Source organism: Saimiri boliviensis, chromosome 2 (genome assembly GCF_048565385.1).
Source record: "Saimiri boliviensis isolate mSaiBol1 chromosome 2, mSaiBol1.pri, whole genome shotgun sequence".
NCBI lineage: Eukaryota > Metazoa > Chordata > Mammalia > Primates > Cebidae > Saimiri > Saimiri boliviensis.
The window spans coordinates 85,677,890-85,692,615 of NC_133450.1; the positions used below are offsets into that span (position 1 = coordinate 85,677,890).

General features: G+C 40.3%; 2 protein-coding genes across 3 annotated transcripts in view; one reads left to right on the forward strand and one right to left on the reverse strand.

The window, feature by feature from the left end:
- Window positions 1-1,166, reverse strand: part of ALDH1A2 (aldehyde dehydrogenase 1 family member A2) — a 188,981-nt gene extending 187,815 nt beyond the window's left edge. Inside the window, exon 1 of the mRNA XM_074393829.1 lies at window positions 1,144-1,166. The gene's annotated coding sequence lies outside the window, so the exon portion shown is untranslated. The remainder of the gene's footprint in view (window positions 1-1,143) is intronic.
- The window catches only part of AQP9 (aquaporin 9), a 43,332-nt gene that overhangs the window by 2,988 nt on the left and 25,618 nt on the right, over window positions 1-14,726 (forward strand). The window lies entirely within an intron of this gene.

Genomic DNA, 14,726 nt, shown 5'->3' on the forward strand with positions numbered 1-14,726 from the left:
GAAGGTCCACAAAAAATTCTTTGTAAACTACAGCTAAAACCAACAATAATTAAGTCATAAGCCAAAAAGCTAGCTCTAATTTGGCCTTTTACTTATTGGGATAGGTAGGCCTTTTACCTTTACTAGTGTCAGGGGAAAATTGCAAAGCAAAAGGCTGATCTCTTTCTTGGGCTGAACTTCACAGACTCTCTAGTCATGTCTAGTCATTTCTCACATGTCTGTGCTCACTCCTGCTATTCGATATACTCTTCTCTCTCTTCAAACTTTTCGGAATTCTTTGATACACAGCTCATCTTATGTAAGAAGCTGAAGTGAAAAGATCAGCAAGCAGCCATATTTCCTCCTGAAGTGGAAGGACGGCCTTCCAGGGCTGGACTTTTGAGTAGGTAACATACTGTGTAGAAGGACAGATCCTAAATTATTTTCTCACCCTGTCTAGCTTCCACATTAGAGGTCTAACTTTTGGCATCTCTTAGAGTGGAAAAAAATGCATATATTTCTGCTAAAAGTAATACCCTTGATCTTTACCTTCAGTGCCCTGAAGGAAATAGAAAGGAGCCATCCTGGAACACAGACTGTGGAGGAAATAGGGAAGTGGGCAGTACAGGAAAGAGGAAGAAGTACAGGGATAGTTGACTATATGTGTGAAATGTCAGACACTGCAATATTCCCTTCTTCCTGCTCCTGCCTTCCTCCAGGACTGGGTGAGCAAGCATCCCTCCTTGCTGGGGTCACAGAGTTTGTCATTCCATTCTGAGAGGATTCTCAATCAGATATGCTGGTTATAGACACTCTAGGGCTTTGCAATTATTATTAAAAAGTTTGTTCAGATTTTGAAGTAGCTCTTTTCTATCTTAGGGAGCTTTTGAAACAAAAGACTATATGGTCAGCATTTAGAGTGAAATCAGAAAGTTCTTAAGCCAAATTAAAGGAGACATCCAGTTTGCAGGGCATAGTATAGGGCAGTTTTGGTCTAATACATGATTTGGAATCCCCAGGTAGTGTCAGGAGAGCTCCGAGATAAGGGTGGGCAGATATCACTGGCCCTTTTTATTGGTAGAGAAGCTGAGCACAGACTGATGTAACCCTGCATCCCAGGCATCAGCCCAGAGTTTAGTTGCCCTGCCCTGGGCACACACTCACCCTTGGACTTCCACTGGGCTCTTCCCCAAACAGCACAGAATGTTCACTCATCCAAAGCGGCATTTCTGTTTATATGTTTCCTGAAGAGAGAGAAAGGAAAGCAATCACCTGCATTTTGCCGGATGGAAAGACAAGTATAACATAATTAAGAGGCTTGAATGAAAGAGCGAGGCTTCATATCTTGACTCTAGTCATTCCCTAAAACCATCATTTAATGTGAATTAACTCCTTTCATGTGAAAGCCCAAGAGAACTTGGCAAATTTTATAGCCTAAAATACATTAGTAGTGTCAAAAGATGATTTTACAGAACAGACATAATCGTGGTGGGAACTTTTTATAGAAGATCTGCTAGCAGAGTCTTGGGACGTCTTCACCACCTACAAACAACACATTCAAATCTCAGGTAACACCAAGGTTCTGAGGTGGCTCAGATGTGTCTTCACAGCTCTGATAAACACACTGACCATGCATTGCACTGTTTTTCATCTAGTATTTCAATTACTAGCTTCTCTTCAAGATCACTCTTTTGGTTCAGAGCAAAAGACCTACAGGAAAGTGGGCCTCAAGATACCCCATAACTTCTCTCTCTCTTGCTTTATTTATTTATTTATTTATTTATTTATTTATTTATTTATTGAGATGAAGTCTCACTCTGTCACTCAGGCTGGAGTGCAGTGGTACCATCTCGGTTCACTGCAACTTTCGCCTCCCAGGTTCAAGTGATTCTTCTGCCTCAGCTTCCCAAGTAGCTAGGACTACAGGTGTGTGTGCTACCACACCCAACTGATTTTTGATTTTTAGTAGAGATGGGGTTTCACCATGTTGGCCAGGCTGGTCTCAAACTCCTGACCTTGTGATCTGCCTACCTCGTCCTTCCAAAGTGCTGGGATTAGAGACATGAGTCAGTGTGCCTGGCCCCTCTCTCTTGCTTTCTGGCTGAACGGCTTCCTGTTCTTTCTCTGTTTCCTCCATGCCTGGTTCTTCTAGCTTGCTGTGTTGCAAAACTGTCCATCTGTCCCAGCCTAGGATGCCCAAGACTGAGGATCACATGGTCCTAGAGCTGTCAGTTGCCCAATAGATGATAGATCAGAAGCCCCTGCTGTCAGCAGTGCCCTGGTGAGGGAAGAGACACCCACAGTCTCACAGAATTTTATCAAAACCTCTCTCCACCACAGCAGAACATCAGATAACTTCTACAGTCAGTTTTACCTGCCTCTTGTTATTATGATTTATGTTCAATGCTCAGTCCTTCAGGATTGGTACGTCTGTACTTGGGAGTTCTGTCCCTTTAAGAATGTCCAAGGTTCTAAATCGGAAAGTGCCCAAGTGCTAAACACTGGGGGTTCTCCTTGGATCCTTGCCATGAAGCAGGAGTTTAAAGACCCGAGGCACTCTCCTGTCAAATATGATGACGAGGACAAGAGAGGGCAAAGGCGGTTAACACTGAGCATACTCTATACCGCAGACACATTAATCCTTAAACTAACTCTAAACTAAATAGAATGAGGTAATGATATTGCTCTCATTTGATAGATTAGGAAATTAAGGCTTAGTATGGTTAAATGACTTAACCACAAGCAAGGGTGTGGTGGAGCTGGGATTAGAATCAAATCTCCCCAGTTTCCCTTAACCACACTACAGTTAACATTCTAATGTATGCTTTGAACTTTTACTACAGTTGCCTATAAGAATATATATTATAGTTTTGTATGTTTAAAAATTTACATACATAGCTTCATAGCTTATACACCTTCTCCAATTCGAGATTTTTCCTCAGAGACACTTTCTGAAATTTACTGATTTGTGAATATGTATGGCTTATATCCATCACCCTGTTGCTATTGATTAAAATTTTAGCAAGAATTGAAATTAGTTTTTGAAAGCAAGAATTTTGAAATGATTTTTTGTAGTATTTGCCTTTGGCTCTTAAAATCTCTACTGTGGGCTGCGTGCTGTGGCTCGTGCCTGTAATCTCAGCACTTTGGGAGGCCAAGGCAGGTAGATCCCTTGAGGTCAGGAGTTCAAGACCAGCCTGGCCAACAGGGTGAAACCCCAAATCTACTAAAAATATAAAAATTAGCTGGGCATGGTAGCGTGTGCCTGTAATCCCAGCTCCTGGGGAGGCTGAGGCAGGAGAGTCGCTTGAACCTGGGAGATGGAGGCTGCAGTGAGTCAAGACTGCACCACTGTACTCCAAGCCTGGGCAACAGAGCCAGACTCCATCCCAAAAAAGAAAAAAAAAAAAATCTCTACTGTACCTGAGGTGACACCCTCTTTTCAATTTTTAAAAAGTAGTTTCTTTGTTTTTCACTTCAGTAATTTCTGCTTTGATCTTCCTTAGGCCCTCCTATTGAGTTAATCAGCTTTCTTTATTCTTGCCTTTTCTCCTCTCTGTGCCCTTTCTATTAAGTATTTACCCTTGGGCCAGGGGCAGTGGCTCATGCCTGTAATCCCAGCACTTCAGGAAGCTGAGGTGAATCACCTGAGGGCAGAAGTTCAAGACCAGTCTGGCCAACATGGTGAAACCCCGTTTTTACAAAAAATACCAAAATTAGCCACGCATGGTGGTGTCCATCTGTGATCCCAGCTACTTGTGGGGCTGAGGCAGGAGAATCACTTGAACCTGGGAGGTGGAGATTGTGCCACAGCACTCTAGCCTAGGCAACAAAGTGAGACTTATAATCAATTTTTCTTCTGAATGCCACAAAAACTTTTAAAAATCCTAATTCCAATCAACCACTCCATCTTGCATGTCATTATTGTCTAATATTTAAATTTTTCCCTCATTATCATTGTTATTACTGGTGTTTTTTTTAAAAAATAAATACTTATTTTTATTTGCTTACTTAAAAATGCATTCCTATCATTTACTGGTTTATTTGCTAATCATTACTGCATATATCTACTACTTTTCTTGGGGTCTATCTCTTTCTTCCTGCAGTTCTTCCTTTAGAAAATTTTTCAGGAAGGGTGTGTGACAGATAAACTGTCTCAGCCTTTGTCCAAATATGTCTATTTCAGGCTCAAGGTTGAATGATAAATTAGCTGGTCAATTTTAGGTTGATGATTATTTTTGCTTGGCATTTTTCAGGTGTCATTCCAATGTCTCTGTTATTGCTATTGACAAGCCTGTTGGTCTCATTTTTGTTCTTAATAATCTGAATTTTTTCTGGTAACTAATAAGAGTTTCATTTTGTCTTTTATTTTGAAATTTTACTATAATGTGACTAAAGATGAATTTATTTCTACTGCCTAACTCATTTTTCATCTTTGATTTAAAGGGTTATAATTTTCACCAAATCTGGAAAATTTTCATCTTTATTACTTTGTCTTTTTCCCAGTCTGTTTTCTCCTTTAAGAACTGCTATTACATTTGTATACTTGACCCTGTCATTTTTTTATGTGTCAACCATTTTTTCATATTTCTCTCTCTTGTTCTCTTAATCCATGATGAGTTTTCTATAGTTGTTGTTTCAAATCTATCTTTCAGTTCACCAATTTCCTTTTCGGTTCTATCTAATCTTCTGTTTAACACATTCGTTGAGCCTTTCATTTCATTATGTTTTCATTTCTCTATGTTTTATTTGGTTCTTTTTTTAGCTTCTTTTCTTGTGTGCTTATTTCTTCCATCTCCTTAACTCACCACAGCCTAATATATTTATAATATTCTAAAACTGTTATGTCATCTCGAGTTTTGGGGGAGCAAATCATTCTGCCTGTTTGATATACTGACTCTTATTCATAAAGGATCTTTTCCTTTAGTGTTTTATACATCTGTATTGTAAATTCTTCAGGGAGATTTATTTTTCCCTGTGGGACTTGCACATGGCCTGAGCTGTGAAGTTGTTCTTCCAAAGCAGGTTCGCATTTGCTTCTGCTGGGTTCCCCAGGTATATCGCCAGCCAGAAATTATTACTGTGAAGTAAAAAACTGAAAAGAGAAGCCTGGGGAATGCAGGCTCCTGTTGAAGAGCACTCTCCCAGAAGAATGGCTCTCCGCCCTTTCTCCCCAAGTGGGATGATGTGTGATCATGAATGACTAAGAGACCCCACGCTTCCTACAAATGAAGCCAGCTCTGTTGACATCCTTAGAGTTTGAGTCAGTAGCAGCTAAAGGAGAATTTTCCTGCAGCCTTCTGCCTTTCAGCAATGAATGCAGAGGACCAGGCTCGCCTGGGAAATTTCACAGTTCCAAGGTGCTTGGAAGAAAAGTCCGTTCTGAATCACTGATCTAAGTGCTGCAGACTCCTAGAGCCTGCAGCCTCCTTGATTCTGCCGAACAGGATTCTGCTTCTGATTTTGAATTTTAATTTTACCCAGAAAACTCACTGTTTTCATTGACTTTCAAAGGGGAAGTATTTTTTTTCTACTTTCCAGAAGTGGGTTTGGTGAATTTTTCATTAGTGACAAAGCCCATTGCAACACGTTCTCATTACTTAACAAGAAGGAAAAACATAGTAATGAGAGCAGAAGTTGGCCCTTCTTTACTCATCAGACCTGTGAAAGTGACCTAACAACCCACAGATGGTTCAAAGGGCTGAGGCAGTCCAGCCATGAAGAAATTAGGTACCCGCTATACCTCCAGCAGGCACCTAATTTCACGTCTGGGGTACGACTGCTGAGTTCACTGAAATTTCTAAGCAAAGCAAAGGATTTAAGAGAAACTGTGCCAGCACAGTGTGCCTGCCCTGCCCTCTGCTCTTTTCTCCATCTTGGTAGATTGGCTGGTCATGCTAAGACACAGGCCTGGAACAGTCAGTCAAGACCATAAAGAGCTTGAGGGCTTAGTCCCTCTCAGCCACACACCTTAGAGTCTGTCTGGAAATTCAAGCTTTCTTATAAGAACACCTTCCAAAAAACCTATGCTTCTATCAACAGGTGATTGATTAAAGACATGAGAGTACATCAATGCAAGACTCCCCTTTGGCCATGAAATAGAAGGTTTACGTGCTAATATGAAAATACTCTAAGCTATTCAAGTAGAAAAAGCAGGCAGAAATGGTATGTGTTAAATACCCTCACCTGTACAAATACACACACACACACACACACACACACACACACACACAGGCACATGCACACCTTTTTGGCAACATACCAGAAAGTATTGATATTACTTACCTGTGGAGAATAATATTTAAAATATGGGCTAGGAAGGAAACACATTTCTTATATTTTATTGTATACCCTTTTATAATTTAAAAAATTGTACATATTCATGTGTATTTTCTTCACCTGCTTCCTCCCCATGAGAGAGCTCACCCAGTAGACTATGTCTCTTCAAAGCATTTTTGTAGGGAGCTGCTCAAAATCTGTTCTGAAAAGCACTAGTTCCATAAGATGCAAATAAGAATTAAGTGAAAGAAAATACGTGGTCCTTCCCAAACATGCTTGGGAAACACTGGATTAAACCCAAATAAGCAGTTTTCTGAACTGCAGGAATTGTCAGAGCATTTAATGATCTCTGTAAATCTCTAAAAGGGAAACAGAATGTAAAGCTGTCCTCAGCTCTACTTAACCACAAACCCCTTTTTTGAGGAGCATCTCATGGGACTAATGATCTGTGTAATATACTTTGAGATTTGCAGACCCTAGAAACACATCAGTCCTCAGAACTCCTCCATCTGTAGAGATCTCCCAGGTTGAGAGTGACAGGAGGTGGCCTTGACACTGTAGGGCCCTGTGGGTAGAGGGAGAACTGTCCCCAGCAACCCCCACTCACACACAGCCCACTCAGAGTCATGGTTATCCTAAAACAGATACACACAACTTAAATAAATAAATGCTTCACTCATTTCTTATTCTGGTACTTGGGATGGTGATCAAGTTCCCATCCAGGTCAGCATTTAGGATGAGCTGAGCAATGTGAATGCCTGGTGGGGTCAGCAAAGGAGGGCATTGTTCTTTTCAGCCCAGTAGTGATAGCGGAGTTCAATCACCTCTCCTTTCTGAGCCCTGAGTTGGTTCTTGGTGCTTTTTTCTACTTGGAGAGCACTGAAGCTGGCCATGTTCCCATTCACCTGGCTCTCAAATTGCAGATTCCTCTCTCTTTATGAGCCCGCGCTAATATCATCTCTTTTCAAGTACAGCTGGTTCTTGGATGATTGATCTTATCCTGATATTCTCTCAGGCTGCATGCCACCACATGCTTTATTTTTAACCTGAAGATCCAGGTTTCAGTCTTGGTTCTTTGTGACTATTTTTGTTATGACTGAGAAAGTTTTATTTTGCAATTGGAAAACTAACTGACGGGAAAGCTGTGCGTAAATCTGCACACTGTGCTCATAAAGGGAACAAGCTGACCCACAGAGGCAGCAGCAGTTGTCACAGGAGGAACACTGGGATGGGAATGAAAGAATCTGGCTCAAGATTCTGAAACTGAGTTATTACCTATACTTCTTGTATCAAGTCGCTCAGTCTTTCCGTTTTTAACTGGGGATTAAGTATTGGGAAGACTTACAGAAGTGAAGTGCGTGAGAGCACCTCACCACGGTGAATGTTTCCTCTTTCATTCACCTGCTGGTCAAAATCATGTGCAGTCAAATCTTGGCCCCAACACTTACCACTTACGGGAATGTGAGCGATTCTCTTAACCTCTCTAAGCTTTGGTTTCCTAGTTTGTAAAATAGAGACAGGAAGAGGGCTAGACTCATAGGCTGGTTGTGACGACTGATGGGCTAATGCAGGGAAAGTGCTTCACTCATAAAAATCACTGAATATAGATTAGTTGTTATTGGTGTTATTATTATCTTTATATGTTTAAAAGGCTATAGTCACATAAGCTGAATAGGCAGAAATAAATGGGTGGAAAAGGATGGATGGAGGACTTCTTTAACACATACCTACAGCACGGGCTGGAGGGTCATGCTTTGCCAAGAGGGCTGTGCTGACAGATTGCCATTGATTCTCCTTCCTCTCCAGTTACAAACTTACAGGAGCAGGGAAGCCTCTGGTAAGAGCGACGGCAACTCCTTTCTCAAGAATAGGGATTGTGTTTTTTGGAAACACTATGGCCCCCACCTTAGATAAAGTTTTGCCTATAGACAGTCCTTCCTTTGAAGGGAGCCACAGATTCTTTCTCCAGGAGGTAGGAGGCTGTGCTGCATCTCACCCCAGATGTGTTATCACCATGGTATCTGTAAGGCCAGGAAATCACCGGCACCAAAAGCTTAATGGGTTCCTCTTCCCAGACCTTAAGACAGGGGTCAACAGCTCCAAAGCTAATTGAGACCAAACAGGCAACACACACGAGTGATGCGGGCATAGTGGGGTCGGAGGGAAATCATAGTGTAAGCCCTGTCTCAGAGGGCATTTGTCATTCAGACCGTCTCCACTGTGGCCAAGCAAGAATGGAGTAAGGCTTTACCAGATTTTCCAGTTTTTCAAGAGTGATCAGAAATCCAGAGATCTGTACCTAATTTTTCTATTTTTAATGCTAGCAATATTTTTTAAAAAAATTGTAATTACCCTTTTGGCAAAGCAAAGCACATCTATGAGTTAATTCTACTGAGAGATTGCCTCTAGACATGGGACCTCTGTCTGACTCCAGTCTAAAGAAATCCTTAACCATATTCTACACAGACAAAATATTCTCACCAGGAAAGGGCAAATGAAGAGACTGGGAGGGTCTAAGCCTTCCATTTGGTATCATCTGTTTACAGGAGGCTTGGCTATTAAAAATCAAATTCCCACATATGCAAGACTGGGAAACTTTTCTTTCTCAGTTTACCACCTGGCAAAATTGGTTGAGGCAAGAGCATGCAAACCTTTCTGATTTGGGAAAGATCAGAAGAGAAATCTTGATCTCATAGCATCTTAGTCAAGCTTTTCATGAGGCCAATTTGTTATACTCTCATGTGCCTATATAAAAATAACTTCAGATTTCATAATGTTATGTTAGGTGATTCAATAATTTGAGGTATTCCATCAAAAATCGGGCAAACGATATGAACAGACACTTCTCAAAAGGAGACATTTATGCAGCTAGCAAACATGCGAAAAAAAAGCTCATCATCACTGGTCATTAAAGAAATGCAAATCAAAACCACATTGATATACCATCTCATGCCAGTTAGAATGGCAATGATTAAAAAGTCAGGAGACAACTGATGCTGGAGAGGATGTGGAGAAACAGGAATGCTTTTACACTGTTAATGGGAGTTCCACCATGTGGAAGACAGTGTGGTGATTCCTCAAAGATCTAGAACTAGAAATACTATTTGACCCAGCAATCCCATTACTGGGTATATACCCAAAGAATTATAAATCATTCTATTATAAAGACATATGCACACATATGTTTATTGCAGCACTGTTCACAATAGCAAAGACTTGGAACCAACCCAAATGCCTATCAATGATAGACTGGATAAAGAAAATGCACATATACACCATGGAATATTATGCAGCCATAAAAAAGGATGAGTTCATGTCCTTTTCAGGGACATGGGTGAAGCTGGAAACCATAGTTCTCAGAAAACTAACACAAGAACAGAAAACCAAACACCACGTGTTCTCACTCATAAGTTGGACTTGAATAATGGGAACACATGGACACAGGGAGGGGAATATCACACACTGGAGCCTTGTAAGGGGTGGGGGCCTGGGGTAGGGATAGCATTAAGAGAAATACCTAATGTAGATGATGGGGTGACAGACGCAGCCAACCACCATGACGTATGTGTACCTATGTAACAAGCCTGCATGTTCTGCACATGTACCGAACTTAAAGTACAATTTAAAAAATAATAATTTGGGGTACTGATCAAGTGACTTAATAATTTGGGAAGACTTAAATGTCAAAATGGCCATCATCTTCTTAGTAAAACTGGCTTACAAAACCATACCTCCACGTGCACTTTCTCTGGTCTTAAATGCTTAAGCCACTTGTAAACAAGCTTGTAACATTAAATAACAGTGCCACCTGTTATCTGCACTCCCCTTGCCTTTCTTACCCTTTCTAGTTTGTACTATAGTTGTGTATCTTTCCTCTCTAACTAGTCAGCAAGTTCCCAGAGAACCTATGTCTGATTATTTGCATGCTTACTACCACCAGCTACCGTGCTTGGCACTTCAAATTCAAATGTACATACAAACGGAAAAATGAATGAAAAAAGGAAGGAATAGTCGCATGGATGCCAAATTCCAATTGGAGGCGCTTATAAATTTGAGAATCTTAGTTTCCCACAATTTGATTTTTTGAAAGAAAGATGTCTGAAGCACAAATCTGGATAAACTACTTGCTTGACTCAGGTATAGTTAAGGGTAGTTTATTATAAGGGAAGGAACATGAACACTGGGCACAAATGTTAACTTTGAATTCACAAAGATCTTTCACTAGCTGTATGGCGTTGTGCCGAACCCCTAACAACCTCAACAGGAAACTCATCTGGCTGAAGAGGCTAAAGGAAAGACCCAGAGCCAGCAAAGGGGACACGGGGTTTTATTAGAGGCTTACATACAGGGGAGAGAAATGGTCTAGTAGCAGCAGGCTGGACAAGATACCCATCTTCCTACAGTCCAGCAGCAGCATGCTGGGCAACATAACTTCACAGCCCAGTGACTGCAGAATGGACAGGAAAACTGCAATCCCTGTAAATAGCATGCAATTTATAGAGCATTTTCACTTAACTCCCTTAATGACTTTCACTTGGACACCTACATTAACTCAAAACTCACAGCCTCAGTACCCTCTGTGGCCCACGTTGCATGGAACTGGCCAGGGTTCAGATGTTTCTCACAGACAGGGAATGAAGCTCTAGGTTGGCTACTTCTGGATTCCCCAGCTCAGAACATACATTCAGGTGCACCTACCATACAGAATCAAAGGGTATGCTTAAGTTATTGCTATCAGGTGCATTTACCCTAAATATGACCTTAGGAAAATTACTTAATTTCTTTGTCCAAAGGTTTCTTTAGATGGAGACAGGAGAGTTTACCTCCCCCTAAAGGGGACTAAATGAGAATATACATATCACGTATATACATGTGTATAAACACACACACATATGTGTGCATATATACACACAAATCAGTTAATTTAAAGTACGTGTTGCCACAGATACATTCTTTTAATGCTGACTTCTGTTTCTATAAATATTTGTATCATTTAATGACATCATCTACTTGAGGGTATTTTTATTTAATAATTTAAAGGTGTTCCTTTCCTGTATCTGTGAAGACCTGCAGCAGGGTACAAGGTAAAGCAGTCACACAGAACTCGTGTCCTTGGGCCACGTTGCTGCTGTCCACATAGCACAGAGCAAATGTACCGAGCTGCCACTACTGGATTTGCTTCCAAGAAAAGTGTTTGAAAGAACATACCCAGTGGGTAAGACTTGGAGGTACTGGGGCATTTTAGAATGTCCACCACGGTTACTTGTTTGACTTCAGCTGAATAAAATGTAATAAAGGGGCAGGTGGGAGTGGGGTAACTGTTCACTTCTTTGGTAAGTGCCCCAAATGCTGACCGGTGCCACAGAAACCCATGTGGCTGATGGGCGTGGCTCATCTGTGTGGACAAGGCCCCTTCTAGGCCCATACTCACTTCTAGCGTTAGGCACATTTGGTCAGCATTAGTGGGGAGTGGGTGTTGATAACCACAAAATTGGAAGACACTATGAAGAGAGGAGAGTGCGTGAGAGAACATGAGAGGAAGGGGTTTAACTCTTACCTTTCACTCTAGTTTTCTACTGGTGGGTGCTTGATGTTCTGATGGAAGGTATCCATGCAAAGGGAGCTAGAAATCTAGTGGGCAGAAATTGAGAAAATCAATTCTGCATAAATTGAAAAAGCTGGACGTTATCACCAAATAGCTCAGTCGTCTCTAAGGAAGGAAGGGAAATTGGAGCTGAAAAGGATTTTCTTTTCTAGGTCCCTAAGAAGCTTAGATGACAAAGCACAAGTGTTGTGTATTTTCTGAACCAGGTTGACCATACTTATTGTCACCAGAAAAGCCACTTGTCCTGGCAATGACCAAGAATTATAAGGAGACACCCAAATAGCTTCCGCATCTGCCCTTTCTCTTCAGACTGACACATCTGGTTTACAATGAGGCAATGTATACTGGATAGATTGGGAACAGATGGCTGCTACCTGGGATCTCCAAGTCCTCACCTTCCCAAACAGCCCTTTGCTCTTAACATGCAGATAGAAAATCTGATGCCCCTATTACACATGCTGTGGAAAACCCAGTGTCCTTCCTGAAGATTTCCAAGGATTCTTGGGGGCATTTGTTGCATCTGATGACCTCTTGTTCCATGCAGTATGTGACGGCTAAAAGTTCAGACCTCTGACTAAGACAGATCTGTGATCAAATCCGGGTTCTGACTCCTTACAATGATGTAAAATGAGGCAAGTTGCTTTGACTTTTCTCAGCCTCAATTTGCTCATACATGAGATGGAGATACTACTACTCACCTCCCAGAATGTTATGACTGTTAAGTTAATAATGGGATAGTGACGAAGGAATACAAGTAAAGCACTTAGCATGCAACCTGGCACAAAGAACCAACTAAACAGAGGGTAGCTAGTATTCCTTTATTCATACTACCCTAAACAGACGACTCAAGATGGTAAACTTGTGTACAGTATTTATCCAAAATCCATGACAATGTTTCCCAAGGAGATTCTTTTAACTTCAAAAACTTACAAGAACTGTATAAGCTACAACATTCTTTTAGTATTCATTAAATCTGAAAATACAAGATCACAAAAGGTGGACAGAAGGCATGCTATTTTTTCCTTTTTGGGCAATGTTAAATGCACAGGGAATCACAGAACTCTTGCAGTAATTCTAAGGTTCTTGGTCCCTGGCCCCACATTGCAAAGGAATTCCTAAACTTATTAACTACTGCTTTTCTGAAAGGACTCAGTTCTTACATACTCACTGAACAAATATTTACTGAGTGTCTGTTATGCACCACGTATTCTGCTAGGACTATCTTGTTTTACACTTTAAAGGAGGTAATGAATATACAAAAGATTTGAGAAGGGCTACGTGCAATAAAACCTGTGGGCTGATTATTTCCTCTCTCCATTCCCAGCATTTCAGCTTGTGATAATCATTTCACCATGTCAGGTTTTACGTTGTATCCAGTAAACAGTTCGTCACAGGAGTCATGGCTCAGTTGGGAACTGCCCAGCAGTCCCACTTGATATTTCTTAGAAATTACACCTCCCACTTTTCACATTTCATATCCTACCCCCAAATTAAGTTGGGTTTTTTTAGTAAGATTCCCATTTATTTATCATTTCCACATTTTTAAAAGGAGGATTATTCAAGGTAGTTTTGTTTCCTGCTTTTCTTTCTTATTCATACATAATAGATGTAAATATTTTGGGGGTACATGGGAGATTTACATACATTCATGTAATACATAAAAATCAAATCAGTGTGATTGGGTGATCCATCACCTTAATTATTTGTCTTTTGATTATGATAGTAGTATTCAAATTATTTTCTTCTAGTAACTTTGAAATATACAATAGAGTATTATTAACTATAGCATGTTACTGATCTGTCAAGCACTAGGTCTTATTTCTTCTATCAAACTGTTTATTTGTACCTATTAATCATCCTCCCTTCATTCCTCTGCGCTTTCTTGGCCTCTAGTAACCACCCATATACTCTCTGTCTTCATGAGATCCACTTTTTTAGCTCTCACTTAGAAGTGAGAACATGTGATGTCTGTCTTTCTGTGCCTGGCTTATTTCACTTAGCGTAATGACCTCCAGTTCCATTCACATTGCTACAAATGACAGGATTTCATTCTTCTTTATGGGTGAATAATGTTTCACTATGTACATATGCCACATTTTCTTTATTCATTAATCTGGCTGGTGGGCACATAGGTTGATTCCATATTGTGGCTGTTTTGAACAGTGCTGCAGTAAACATGAGAGTGCAGGTATCTCTTCAACATGTTGATTTTCTTTCTTTTGGATACATGCCCAGTAGTGACATTACTGGATCCTATGGTGGTTCTATTTTCAGTTTTCTGAGGAACCTCCACAGTATTTTCCATGATGGCTGTACTACTTTACATTCCCACCAGCAGTGTATAAAGATTCCTCTTTCTCAACGTCCATTATTCCCTATCTTTTTGAAGTTGTTTTAACTGGGGTGAGATGCTATCTCATTGTGGTTTTAATTTGCATTTCTCTGATGATTAATGATGTTTGAACATTTTTTAATATACTTGTTGGCCACTTGTATGTCTTCTGAGAAATGACTATTCAGACATTTTGCTCATTTTTAAAAATCAGATTATTTGGATTTTGTTTGTTTGTTTGCTATTGAGTTATTTGAGCTCCTTGTGTATTCTGGCTATTAGTCTCTCATCAGATGGATAGGCCAAACTAAATTTTTTATCTTTTCCTGCTTTTTCTTGGAAGCAAGGAAATGGAATTTTTTTTTTTGCCCTTGCTTAAGTTTAGATGTTTTAATATCTTTCATCAAATATTATTTAAGCATGGAATATAAAGAATGAGGGTAATCACTCTGTGGTTCTCCCCATGTTAAATACATACTAAATAAATTCATATGCTTTTTTCTCCAATTAATCTGCAAAAAAAAAAGTACT